This window comes from Pinus tabuliformis, chromosome 4_2 (genome assembly GCF_031772625.1).
Source record: "Pinus tabuliformis cultivar Carrire ecotype Pingquan chromosome 4_2, CPIR1, whole genome shotgun sequence".
Taxonomy (NCBI): domain Eukaryota; kingdom Viridiplantae; phylum Streptophyta; class Pinopsida; order Pinales; family Pinaceae; genus Pinus; species Pinus tabuliformis.
In genome coordinates, this window is record NC_142304.1 from 793,827,710 (window position 1) to 793,838,301 (window position 10,592).

A 10,592-nucleotide genomic window follows, 5' to 3' on the forward strand; every position below is an offset into this window, starting at 1 on the left:
AATAAAACTTAAATATAAGTTCAAAAATATTCACCCTAATCAAATCTGAGATTCATTCGTATGTTATTCGAAGTGGCTTTGAGTTAAATGCCATTATCAGGACTGAGCTTCTGAACTTCTATTCCAAGTTTGGAAGAATAGATAATACATGTCATATATTTGATAGAATGGCTGAGAGAGATGTTGTACTATGGACGGGATGATTGGTATGTGTACCAAGAATGAGTACAGTGTTGAAGCATTGAAACTCTTCAAATAGTTTCCCAGACTCCTTAAGTGGTTAGAAAAGTTTCGAAAGCTATGAATCAAATAAAGTTCTGAAAACTGGTTGAATGAAAATTAAAGGGATTTATTGAACCACCCAACATAATATTGATTCTCAAGTTTTAAGTAGATATCATTTAAGTTCTCAATATGTTCTCAATATAAAAAAACATGCAACTTCTTATACAAGCTGAGTGTAATTGTAGAGTGATATGGTGAAATTAACTTTCCATGAAGTGAATCTGGCCTAATGTACCCCAATATAAAAATGGGCATGTATGTTGAAGATTGCCACACTGCTACCAAGCTAATTTCCAAAATTGTTGGATGAGAAATTATTATGAGAGATGCCAACTGTATCATTTCAATGGTGGGTTGTGTTCTAGTGGGGATTATTGGTGACCAAAGTAAAAAAAAAAAAAAAGAAAAAAAAAACTTTACTACAATGTCATGCATATTACTCGCAAGGTCAATACAAATTCAAATCTGATGTTATTCTGCATTTGCAGATGATGCAACATAGGCCTTATGACTGGAAAGGTCGATACAAATTAAAATATGATGCTATTCTGCATTTGCATATGATGCAACATAGGCCTTATATCACCATGGAGATCATGGTTTATTGCATCATCAATGTAAAGAAGAGTTCGATTTGAAGAATAAGGTACTTAATTTTTAACATCGGGTTATTTTGGCTTATTTTGTGTGCCAATTTGCATACAATCTATTTGCTTTTTCCAATGAGTGATGTCCTTCACAAGATATCTCCCTATGGGTGTCCTTAGTTCAAGTTTGGTGTCATTGGTGCACACAAAAACAAGTTTTCACCAAAGTAATTATATAGTGAGCTAGTGATAGCAAGGATCTTCATATATGATACATGGAACTAACAAAGAGAGTTTTTCCAAGATTTTGATACTCAATGGAGACGTAGTGGGTGCATATCGTTCTACAACGTTCCCATCTTTGTCCACCAGAAACTTAGAGAAGTTCCACTTTATTCCATCACCAAAAAGGCCACCTTTGCTTAACTTCAAGAACTTTTAGAAAGGCATTGCATTGCTACCATTAATTTTTACCTACATCACAAAATTTCTACTTAACACCAAGGATTCAATGAAGCAACCAGATGGACTGGTTAAGTTTAAACTTTAAATGAATCCTATAGCATAAAGAGAGAAGAAATCCAAGATGGTATAAATATCAGAAGATGAAGACCTTGTTGAATATGGGAAACTCTGCTTTAAAGCGAGTGCAGGCCACTTCTGCAATTTGAGCATTATCACCTGGTTCTTGTCCACCAAATTGATTGCATGGGAAAGCTAGTATTTCTAACCCTGCAAATAGTTTCCCATACTCCTTAAGTTGTTAGAAAAGTTTCAAAAATTGTGAATCAAATAAAGTTTTGAAAACTGGTTGAATGAAAATTACAGGGATTTATTGAACCACCAAACATAATATTGACTCTCAAGTTTTAAGTATATATCATTTAAGTTCTCAATATGTTCTCAATAAAAAAAAAAAAAAAAACATGCAACTTCTTATACAGGCTGAGTGTAAGTGCAGAGTGATTTGGTGAACAAAACCAAAAACCAGTCTATCGGTCAGCTTTCCGGTAACAGAGGACTCTACGACAACATTACAACATATTTTTTAAACTAATGAAAAGACTCTTAAAAGGCATGAAATAAAAACCAGACCTAGAAAGTTATAAAAGTCTGACCTTCCTGGTATAAGATACAAACTATTATTAACACCAGAAATAAAAAGAAAACCACAATGAAGAGTACTTTAAACATCGTCGGAACTAACAGATTCTAGAACAATGTTACTTTGGATAATACCTTGATCATTTGAAGAATAAGGTATTTAATTTTTAACAGCATGTTATTCTCGACAACATCATGGCTTATTCTGTGTGACAATTTGCATACACTATCTTTGATTTTTCCAAGGAGTGATGTTATTCAAAATATATCTCCCTGTGGGTGTCCTTATGGTGCACACAAGCAATGATCTATTTTCAAGACTCCCACACCCATCATCAATGCGAAAAGGATATTGGATGGGTAAGCCACCACAACTTGTCCTACAGAGACTAGATTGAGCAGCAACTTTAATAATTAACAAACATGAAAGAGCTGCAAATATACACTTCAATCCAAGCAATACTTTCTATGTATGCAAGTGGATGAACCACTAGTACACTTTTTTATTATTCCATCCCTTTTCAGCCATTAATTTTGGATCTCTTATGTCCATTTCCACAGATAATTGTGTTGAATTGATCCTTCTAAGAGTTATAAGTTGCACTAACTCAAGGAGTATTATTCATTCAGAAAAACCTCAGCAGTTTTTGGCTTTCATCTATGGCACCCAAAGCATTCAAGTTCCATGGGGGGTCTATATTCTATCCATCGAGCTAAAGCTGGAAATGAATTTTGTATAGGCAGGTGCCAGAGAGAAGACAATTGAGATAAAAAGAAAACATAAGGACACACTGAAGCAACAATAAGATTTTTATTTTATTTTATAGGGAGCAAGCTGACAGCTCTGGAACAGAACGTAATTCTTACCTCCAATGAGGTAAAACAAAAAAGAACAAGCAACTACCTTCTTTATAATCCTACAATTCAATGCCAACTTATTGTTATAATATAACAATTTTCAAAAACAAGTTACCACTCTTTATGATTCATGTGGGCCCGTGGATTGCCATAATCCTAAAGTTTTCAAAATTTTACCATTCCCTACACTTATTCACTCACAATAATACTCCATTCGCATCAGCTTGTTGAGAACATCTTGATTTTTCTAATTGGCCAAGGTTTTTGTCTCAATGTATTTCGACCTAAGTCACCTAACATGGAACACTGGGATTCGAGTGTCTCTCATATATTTCTTTGAGTATTTTCTCAAAAAAAAATCCATCAGTAAAAACAGAATATTTTCTCATTCTAGAGTCCTGAGAATTGATACTTTCAAGTGTCAGCTTGTACAAAAATATGAATTCATATGACTGCTCAAAAACCACAAAGGACCATATATATATATATATATCTATATATCTATATATATATATATATATGGTTTCAGGAAATAGATATTCTGCTAAAAACAGATGTACCTGTTTGTGTCAAGTTACCTTTTTTATTCTTCTAGCAAACTAAATCCAGCTTCAACCCATTCTGTTTGTTTTGGTAGTGTGCATCTACTAGCATGTTATGATAATGAAAACCATTTGTGAAAGAGATAAACCTGAATGCAACCTTCTTTATTTGCCTCGCCAAATCATCCAATTAACAATGAATATGTATCTCATAATTCATCCATTTTATGACCAAAGAAGAATCCCTGAATATTTGCAACCTCATGATATCCATTATAGCTTTAATAATATGTGAAGAGCCTTCAATTATGCAAAATTGTCTGTTCGAGTGCCCAGGCAAGCCTTGTACTTGATGAAGTGATCCATGGAGATACTACTCGAAATTCCATCTTCACCGTTCATATCATGTGGGTCTTGGCTTTTGGACTATCAATGATGTTTGACTTTCGTAGACACTTTGCATCTTAGATAAAGTCCACAGAGCTTATTGTATATCTAGAAAGTAGGAATTTGGGTTCTTTAAAAAATTTGAGCATTTCTTGACAATGATATACCCTATAAGGTTAAACATGGAATTGCTCTATATTCTCTTAGATCCTTCTCTGGATACAAGTCTTGAAGACATTCTTCCATTGTGAATCCCCTCCAGATATTTATTGTAGTCAATTTCTCGATATGTTTCCACAAATGTGACCATATGAGTAGTAGATGAATAAATGAGGAATAGATTTTGTTTCCCTTGTACATGACATACAATCACTGAGGCCTTGTCTCCCTCTTTTCTCTGAACTGTCCCAAGTTAGGACCTTTTACGTAAGTACTAGATAGAGAAAAAATATTGTTTTCTATGGATCCTCTATTTTCCAGCTTTATTTTCTAGATTTATAGACCACGACCACATATCATTTAGACTAGTTGGATCAATTAAAGCTTCATATCCCCTTTTTGATATCTATATTCTTGTAGCCTTATTATTTGCACACATCAGAGAGTCCTCTTCATCTCAAATTCTAACATAAATTCTTTTCATCTCATTCAGAGACATTCGCCAATTTTTAGACTGGGCCGCATCTATGCCCAAATATGGGGTTGATTTCAATTTCTGTTGCCGTACATTTGTTGTCAATGGGTCTACAATCTGATGAAGTGTATAAATCCCTTTTCATGAACATGGTTTTTCAGATTTGATTTAAGAAATTTTGATCTCCACACCCCATAATAGGATCTAGATCCTATCCTTCCATTTTCCTTGTTACCAACTTACTCGGTTAGAAAATATCCATTCGCAACAAAACCTAGCACCCAAGCTTTCCACTGAATTCAAACATTCTTGATAGATTTTCATGGGGACCTTATACAATCCAATATCGATGCATGATTAATGTATTTTTGGAGGATTATAGCTCTCCATAGACTTTGGAAAATTCTAATCCAAGTAAATTCTGCAACCCAACAATACTATCACTCCCAACAATTCACATCGGTTGTTCATTGGTGTAAAATATTTTTAGAGGGTAATAATCTTCGAGGATCCACTACCTAAGTGTTCTATGTTTTTTCATACATAAATATTTTCTCTTTTTTTATTCACTTTGTTGTAGCTGCCTTTTGGTCTCTTATGCTAGAAGAACAGTAAATCCATCTATTTGTAGGTATCAAAAAACTGCAGAACTTGTTCGTAATCACTGTGTACAATCTGAATTATCTCTAAGAGATTGAGGAGAGTTGTACATCCAGCTACTTGTAGGTATTAAAAAAAAAATATTCTGACTGAGAATCCTAAGCACCTTTGAAAGTTGAGACTACAGTGATAGACACAATGGAGATTATAGTAATAGACACAATGCTAAACTTTTCAAAAAGATTTTGAAAATTGAAAAAGATGTCTTCAAATTTGAAATGAATTAAAATTGATGCCTGGAACATAAGCCGATACCTATGATGCTGAATGCATAGAAACACTTTGCACTGTACATCTGGAAGATGTAATTGCCCAAGAGGTCAGAGTAGATGAATTTGTGTGATTTTGCTTCTCCTACTCTATGTTTCCAAGCCTAAGTGTTTTCTATATCTAAATCTTTCTAAAACATTAATTATGATAAATCTTGCACTCAACGATTTTTTTTTTTTTTTTACGACTCTTAACATTGTCACAACTTGCTTCATGCAACAACAGTGTTGCCATCCAACTCAACGATTTTTTTTTTTATGACTCTTAACATTGTCACAACTTGCTTCATGCAACAACAATGTTGCAATCCAACTCAACGATTTTTTTTTATGACTCTTAACATTGTCACAACTTGCTTCATGCAACAACAATGTTGCAATCCAACTCAACGAGTCACATTAAACAATTTGTTCCAATGCCTAAATGTTTTTTATATCTAAAGTTTTTTGAAACATTAATTATGATAAATCCTGCACTCCATGAAATTTAATTTTCTTTACCACTTGTAACATTGTCACAACTTGCTTCATGCAACAACAATGTTGCAATCCAACTCAATGAGTCACATTAAACAATTTTCTCCCGTTGAAATAGCACAAACCCTCCAAATGCATCACGGCACTAAGAGACCGGAGTCTTATTACATGTTGATTTTTGTGAGGTATTCTTTCAATATGATTGGTCCAAGTCATAATTTGTTTTCATGCAACAGAACAATTCATAAGTATTTTATAACTGTAAAAGTTACTGCCAACATATAACTCACCACTCTTGGCACATGATTCACATGGACCTATTGAAATGAGGTCATTCTCAAGTCACCATTCAATTCATGCAACAATAACTTTGTGACCAATCCATACGTATTTTGTTACAAAAATGGAATATATGTTTATTTTTGTGTTACAGTTAAAGACACTAGATATGCTGAATTTTAATGTCATTTGTAAAGAGTCTTTATATTTTTAATACTAAGGCCCATTGGTTTTTTATTTCCTGCAAAAAAAGAAGAAGAAGAGGCAACTACCTCCTTTATAATCCTACAAGTCAATGCCAACTTACCATTGTAATATAACAATTTTCAAAAACAAGATACCACTCATAATGATTCATGTGGACCCGTGGATTGCCATAATCCCAAAGTTTTCAAAAATTTACCGTTCCCTACACTTATTCACTCCCAATACTACTCCATTAGCATCAACTTGTTGAGAACATCTTGATTTTTCTAATTGGCCAAGGTTTTGAAAATGATAATCCAAGTAAATCCTACAACCCAACAATATTATCACTCCCAACAATTCACATGGGCCTGTTCATTTGTATAAAAGATTTTTAGAGGGTAATAATCTTCGAGGATCCACTGCCTAAGTGTTTTCTATATTTTTTCACACAGAAATATTTACTCTTTTGTTATTCAATATTGTTGTAACTGCCTTTTCGTCTCTTATGCTGGAAGAAGTGTACATCCATCTATATGTAGGTATAAAAAAACTACAAAACTTGCTCTTATACAATCTGACCGATCTCTAAGAGACTGAGGAGAATTGTACATCCAACTACTTGTAAGTATAAAAAAAATACATTCTGACTGAGAATCCTAAGCACTTCTAAAAGGTGAGATTATAGTAATAGACACAATGCAGATTACAGTAATACACACAATGTTGAACTTTTGAAAAAGATTTTGAAAATTGAAAAAGATGTCCTCAAATATGAAATGAATTAAAATTGGTGCGTGGAACATAAGCTGATACCTGTCATGTTGAATGCGTAGAGCTAGAAGATATAGTTGCCCAAGAGGTCAAAGTAGCTAAATCTTTGTGATTTTGCTTCTCATATTGTGTGTTTCCAAGCCTAAGTGTTTTCTATATCTAAATCATTCTGAAACATTAATTATGATAAATCCTGCACTCAAAGATTTTTTTTTTTTTTTTTACCACTCTTAACATTGTTACAACTTTCTTCATGCAACAACAATGTTGCAATCCAACTCAACGAGTCAGAGTAAACAATTTGCTCCAATGCCTAAATGTTTTTTATATCTGAAGTTTTTTGAAACATTAATTATGATAAATCCTAAACTCCATGATTTTTATTTTTTTACCACTCGTAACATTGTCACAACTTGCTTCATGCAACAAAATGTTGCAATCCAACTCAATGAGTCACATTAAACAATTTGCTCCCGTTAAAATAGCACAAACCCCCCAAATGCATCACTGCACTAACCCTCCAAATGCACCACTGCACTAAGAGACCAGAGTCTTATTACATGTTGATTTTTGTGAGGTATTCTTTCAATATGATTGGTCCAAGTCATAATTTGTTTTCATGCAAAAGAACAATTCATTCTAACTCTGAATGACATTTTGTTTACTAATTTTTACGAATTTATGCCTTACGACATTTCCTTTGCAATATTTGTGCTTGATTCTTGTGATGGTGTCACACACACTGTCCCAATTTATGAGGGATACGCTTTGCCTCATGCCATACTCAGACTGGACCTTGTTGGGCATGATCTGACGGATGCATTGATGAAGATTCTTACAGAACGTGGGTATACCTTCACCACCACTGCAGAGCGTGAGATTGTCCGAGATATGAAGGAGAAATTAGCCTATGTATCTCTAGATTTTGAACAGGAGATGGAGACTGCAAAATATAGCTCTTCATTGGAAAAGAGCTATGAGCTTCTTGATGGCCAGGTAATCACCATCGGTGCAAAATGGTTCAGATGTGCAAAAGTGTTGTTCCATCCATCTTTAATAGGAATGGAAGCAGCTGGAATCCATGAGACTACTTACAATTCTATTATGAAGTGTGATGCGGATATTCGTAAAGACTTGTATGGGAATATTGTGCTCAGTGGCAGTTCCACAATGTTTCCAAGGATTGCAGATCGAATGAGTAAGGAAATTACTTCACTAGCTCCCAATTGCATGAAGATTAAGGTGGTGGGACCTCCATAAAGAAAATACAGTGTCTGGATTGGAGGGTCTATTTTGGCTTCTCTCAGTACTTTCCAGCAGGTATGTAATACAACTACAATTGCCACTCGCTTCATTTTGCATATTGTATCTCGTTTATCACTTCTTAATTTTATCAAGGAAAAAGTTTTGGATTCACATAAAAATATGCACTTGTGATGTGTATTGCAGATGTGGATTTCAAATCAGAATATGATGAGTCTGGCCCCTCTATTGGTCACAGGAAGTGCTTCTAGAGTTTTGGACATTTGGTACTTCTATCTAGGAGGAGAACTGGATGCATATGCCTTGTTAGTTTTAGGTTCTATGGAGGACTAGCATTGTAAAGAGAGGATTTTTGTGTTTATTTGTGCACTGACTTTCCTGAGTCAGTTTTGGGGCTTGGGTTGTTCATTGCTTTGGATTCATGAAATAATTTGAGCCTGTGCTAAAGGATTGCATTGGAATCCTTACATTGGCCAAATTTAAGTTGTGCTAGTATTTTCCACCCTATCGTGCTTGATTCATTATATTTTCTTATATATATTCATACGGATTGGGAAACCTTTAGCATGTGTGAAATGTCTCTGCATGATTGTGATTCAATGATGAGCCGTTACCATGCTGTTGAAAACTTGTTGCATGTTTTGTTCTGAATTTCTTCGAAGGCTTGTGGCTTTAAGCATAGTATTTACTATTAAGTCTAACTGAGACTATTTTATTTCAATATTTAGGAGTGAAATTGCAGGATGACCACATATGAAAGTTATCTCCACAACCATCAAAACTTAACTTACCTTAGAAATAAAAACTACCATGATATAAAGAGTACAGGTTAAATATGATTCAGAAGATAAGAAATCTACAATACAATATAAGAAAAAATAATGCACCTATAAAATCTCTATTGATTTTCTGCATCAACTAATATTAAGTTTTTGAATCACTAGTGTCATGAAGTATAAAATAGTTATTATGTTGGACTTATGGAAGTAGATTGGTAAAATATAACCTATGCTAGATCAAGTACCAAGGAGGACACATATAGGGTAATTGCTTAAAAATTGAGTTCCCTTGACACATTGGATTGTTCTCTTGGGTGTTTTTAATGTGCTAGATTTGTGGTTCTTCATCACATTGCTAGTAATGGAATATGCCATAGGCCTTCCTTCCTTATGTGAAAATTGCATCAAGAACATATTGATATCAATGCATATATGTAATCCCTAAGACAGGGAAGCTAAAAAGTTTATAATTGTCCATAACAGGATCAACACTAACTACAGAAAAAACATAATACCTTGCACATCCCTTACAAGTTCTTCCCATGAACAGTGTATGCATAGGTTGCTGCACTACATCAACTAGGTACCCAGTTGACCTCAATGTGAGTATGGATATGATTCATGGATATGGTGCATGTTACCATACTAGATGTACATCTCTGAGAATCAACATACTGCTTACCTACCTGAAATCTTTTGGTAACCCCAATATGCGTGGATATAGTCTTACCTCTTAGTTGTGGGCAAAGCCTCACCAAATACACTTTTTGTCCCTAAACATTTCGTTTTTGAGAAACATGTATATGAGAGTGAAACACATCCAGTTATATATTCATGTATCAGGCTTGCTGAGATTTTAATTTCCCTGAATTGATTTCTTAAGTCCTTTTTGTCCTCAAAGAGTAAGCACAAGCATACACTACTTCTGATAAAACAGAGCAAAACATAGTTATGCTAGGCATGATCTATTTATTGATGTATATGAGAGTAGAAAAGATTCAGTTATATATTCATGTATGAGGCTTGCTGAGATTTTAATTTTCCTAAACTAATTTCTTATGTATTTCTTTTCCTCAAAGAGTAAGCACAAGGATCCACTACTTCTGACAAAACAGAGTTGAACATAGTTATGCTAGGCATGATCTATTTATTGACGTATATGAGAGTGAACCACATCCAGTTATATATTCATCTATCAGGCTTGCTGATATTTTAATTTCCTTGAATTTATTTCTTAAGTCCTTGTTTTCCTCAAAGAGTAAGGCACAAGGATCCACTACTTCTGACAAAATAGATCTGAACATAGTTATGTTAGGCATGGTCTATTTATTAACATATACGAGAGTGAAACACATCTAGTTATATATTCATGTATCAGGCTTGCTAAGATTTTAATTTCCCTGAACTGATTTCTTAAGTCCTTTTTGTCCTCAAAGAGTAAGCACAAGGATCCACTACTTCTGACAAAACAGAGTTGAACATAGTTATGCTAGGAATGATCTATTTAT

The 10,592-nt window shown here is 34.1% G+C and overlaps 1 pseudogene; it reads left to right on the plus strand.

Annotated features, from left to right (window-relative positions):
* Positions 1-2,399: 2,399 nt before the first annotated feature.
* On the plus strand, positions 2,400-8,556 carry LOC149172043 (actin-100-like; annotated as a pseudogene).
* Positions 8,557-10,592: the final 2,036 nt, after the last annotated feature.